Source organism: Rhinolophus hipposideros (assembly GCF_964194185.1).
Source record: "Rhinolophus hipposideros genome assembly, chromosome: 9".
Taxonomy (NCBI): Eukaryota; Metazoa; Chordata; class Mammalia; order Chiroptera; family Rhinolophidae; genus Rhinolophus; species Rhinolophus hipposideros.
The window spans coordinates 15,205,981-15,209,679 of NC_138055.1; the positions used below are offsets into that span (position 1 = coordinate 15,205,981).

The window sequence follows — 3,699 nt, forward strand, 5'->3', positions numbered from 1 at the left end:
TTAATTCCATCCTCCCATAAGAGACGTTGTACAATTCATATTTCCCATTCTATGTAAGTAGGACATAGACAGAATATGCTCCTTTGAGAATTTTTGACAGCAAAGCTAGTTCCTAGAGGAAACTGCTAGAACACCTGGCATCCACACTGCACTCACGGAGGCAGAGGCAACATTTCCCTGGAATCCGCAGCAGCAGGGGCCACAGCAGGTCCCTTACCAGACTGGTGGTGCAGCATGGTTCTGGGAGGTGTTCCCGGAGACTCAGCCCAGAGTTGATTCCTCTAGTTCTTCCAAAGTTCGTCTAAGATGCCTCACATCCAGTAAGAAATACTTTCCCAATGATGACTTCCTAGCTGGCTTTAGCCCTCAAATTTCAGGTTTTGTTCCAATTGCCCACATGACCTTGCCATACGAACAGCCAGTGAACCCCACCTCCCGGTATTCGTGTCTTTGTGTAATCCTCCTTGCTTGAATGCAGGTACACTGGGCATATTGACTCATTTATAATGAATAGAGTAGGGCAGACATGATGGGATATCACTTTTTTTTTTTTTAAACCGAGCTCTGGCCAGTTTTATTAAAGAAAAATTTTGCGTGATTTACTTTTCACCAGTCTGTTCTGGCATGCTTCTAATGATATCAGAATCACCTGGATCAGTGACAGCCAGTGTGCGTACTCTGTAGTATTTGCCACATGCTGTGCCCAACTCAATATTTTTGCCACTGTAGTGATGGACCCAGTCTTGGCCAACATGGTGTCGTGCTCTATTTCAGATTTTCTCAAGGCTGGGCAGTTGTTCACAAGGATGACCAGTTTCGCTTTGCCTTGTCTGATCATTTTCAGAGTCTGCTTGTATCCCAGCACGTACTTTCCACTTTTCCTAACAAGTTGGAGCCTAGAATTGATCGACTCCAGCAACTTTTTTATCTTCTTTGTGGCCACCATCTTCCTGCCTTAGAAGCGGGATGGACCCCAACCGAGAGCAGCCATCAAGATGACCGGGGAGGGAGAAAAAGGGGGATATCACTTCTGAGGTTACATAAATAAAAGACTGTGGCTCCCCTGTTGGTGCTCACTCTCTATAGCTCTCTCTTGGATCATTCACCTGGGCAAAGCCAACTGCCATGATGTCGTAAGGCAGCCCTGTGGAGAGGGCCGAGGACGGCCAAACACCATGGGTGTGAGTTGGGAAGCAGATCCCCTCAATCTCAGTTGAACTCTCGTATGACAACACAGCCCCAGCCGACAGCTTGACTATAACCTCACGAGAGTCCTTGAGCCAGAGGCACCCAGCTAAACTCCAATTTCTGATTCACAGAAACTGTGAGATAATTAATGTTTGGTGTCTTTCAGCCACTAAGTTTTGGGATAGTTTATTATGGAGCAATAACTAATTAATACAGGTGTCACAAATTTCACTTGTCTAAATCCAAACTCCTGATCTTCAACCCTGCCTCCTCTCATAGCCTTCCTCATCTCAACAATCCTCTCCTTCCACTTGTGGCCCCAAACTTGGAGCTCTCCTTGATCTCTCTTCCACTCCCGCAACAGGAACAAGAGGTAGTAAATTCAATTGCTCAATATGTCAGCTTCAATCAAAAGACACCCCATTTTACTGTAATTTTCTTTTCTTGCCATCCCCATTACATGGTAGTTTTATTTTTCTACCTGCCTTTATTTTCTTTTACTAGAAGCTTTTGGTGTTGGTGCTATGAAATTTTATAATGGTATGCCTCTTGGTGTGGCAGGGGTTTTTGTTTGTTTTTGTTTGTTTGTTTGTTTTTGTTCTTCATTATGCTCAATACGTAGAGTCAGTCCCTCCTTTACTTCTGGGAAAATTTCCACTATTATTTGATAATTTCCTAGTCACTGTTTTATCTTCCTGGAATTCCTATTAGTTGGAAATTGTACCTCCTAGGTAGATTAGCCACCTCTCTCATCTTTCTTGTTGTCTATCTTTGTGGGGTTTTTTTAATCTTCTTTCTGTGAGGTTTCTTCATCTCCCTGTCCTTCAGCTGAATTTCTTTTGGCTATCCTGTTTTTAATTTCTAAGAGCTCTTTTTATTCACTATTTGTCCCTTGTTCTTGGCACTTCTTGTCTTATGAATACAATATCCTCTCTAACCACTTAGAAGATACCAGCTGTACTTGGTATTTTTGTTTATTTGTTTTAATCTTCTCTATTTCCTCTGGATTTATTTTTTTCTCTTTGTGCGCTGTCTTTTGCTTTGGATGGGTTTCCCGAATATTTGGAGATTCCTGGCTGTATGCTTTGTTAAAAGACAAACTGATGCATATTAAAAATTTTAAGAGTTTATTTGAGCAAAAATCTATGTGAGTTGGGCAGTGTCAAACCAGAAGTGGTTAGGGGAGCTCTGCCCACAGGAGTCAGGGGAAAGACTTATGTAGAGAAGGTGCAGAAGCAAAGTAAGGAAATTATTTGATTGGTATAGCTTAGAGGCTAGTTGGCTGTTTGTAATTGGTTGTCCTTGGCTTTTAGATTTCATAGTCTTGAGGCATTTACAGGCTTACATTTGGGTTTGCTTATGTAGGCTGCCACGGTATTAGAGCTACTTCAGTTTAATGGCTTTCTTGTTTAATTAATTTAACAGCTGATATTCAAGAGTAAGACCATGCATGGGTTTCCTTTGTTAACTAATGGATTTCACTTTAGAATAATTAGGGCAATTGGGCTTTTCGATGGAGGTCGTTTCTCTGGAATCTTGGGTGATACGTATATTGTAAGAGGCTTATTTCCACAGTGGGAAGCAAAAAATAACAGTCAATCACAGAATGACAATGTGAGCAATAACATATCATTGTGTGAACATGATTTCCACCCAAGATACTGACTGAGTTCTGTCCTAACCATATTTTCCTATTATCCTATAATCTGTGACTAACTTGAATATTGTTATGTACCCATCTTGATATTCCTCAATGTTTCAATAAATGCATGTGGAATGAATGCGTGGATAAGATAAGCCTGGTGGGGGTTTACTTAGAGCCTTGGTCCAGCATCCCAAATAACACCCACATAAACCTGTTGGCCAACTACTGCTGACTGTGTCAGAGCTCCCTCCCCAGCCCCTAAGTGACCCATTCTAGGTGAGACGCTCAGCCCTAACGTGACCAAGACAAGGGGATGCATGAGCCCAGGGCCCAGCAGGAGGAGAACTCTCTCTGTTGTGCTGGGTTGCTGCTCATGCTTACCAGTGAGGGTAAATTCACTGTTGGATCCTTTTTGTCAAAACTAAACATGGAGAAAAATGGCTTCCAACTATATAATGATCCCAGGCCTCCCTGGTGCCTACTTGGTTTGGATGTTTTTCCCTTTTGTATTTTCCATATCAAAGTTCTATCAGTGTGTGTCAGCCTTGCTATTTTGCCATTTCACTAACCAGGTGAGCTATTTGTCATCTGAAAATGTGCCCTCCTTGAGACCAGTGCCAATATTATACACTTTTCCATCCAGGAAAAGGAATATTATCCCTACTTGCTTTTCCCTCTTTAAGTCAGTTTGTGTCATATTTTCCCCAACACCAGATAATTAATATGTTTATAGACTTTCTTAAAACTTGTTGAAAGTATAAATTGATTATGCCAGTCAAGCCCGTGTTATTGATTTGTATCATACTAAGTACAATAATGGATAGAGAAAAATGTCCCCTTCAGGGTTGTACAATCTAGTGGAGGAA

General features: G+C 41.7%; 1 pseudogene across 1 annotated transcript; it reads right to left on the reverse strand.

Annotated features, from left to right (window-relative positions):
• Positions 1-599: 599 nt before the first annotated feature.
• LOC308502067 (large ribosomal subunit protein eL30-like) lies at positions 600-946 on the reverse strand (annotated as a pseudogene). Its single transcript has one exon. The product of its transcript is annotated as a large ribosomal subunit protein eL30-like (transcript).
• Positions 947-3,699: the final 2,753 nt, after the last annotated feature.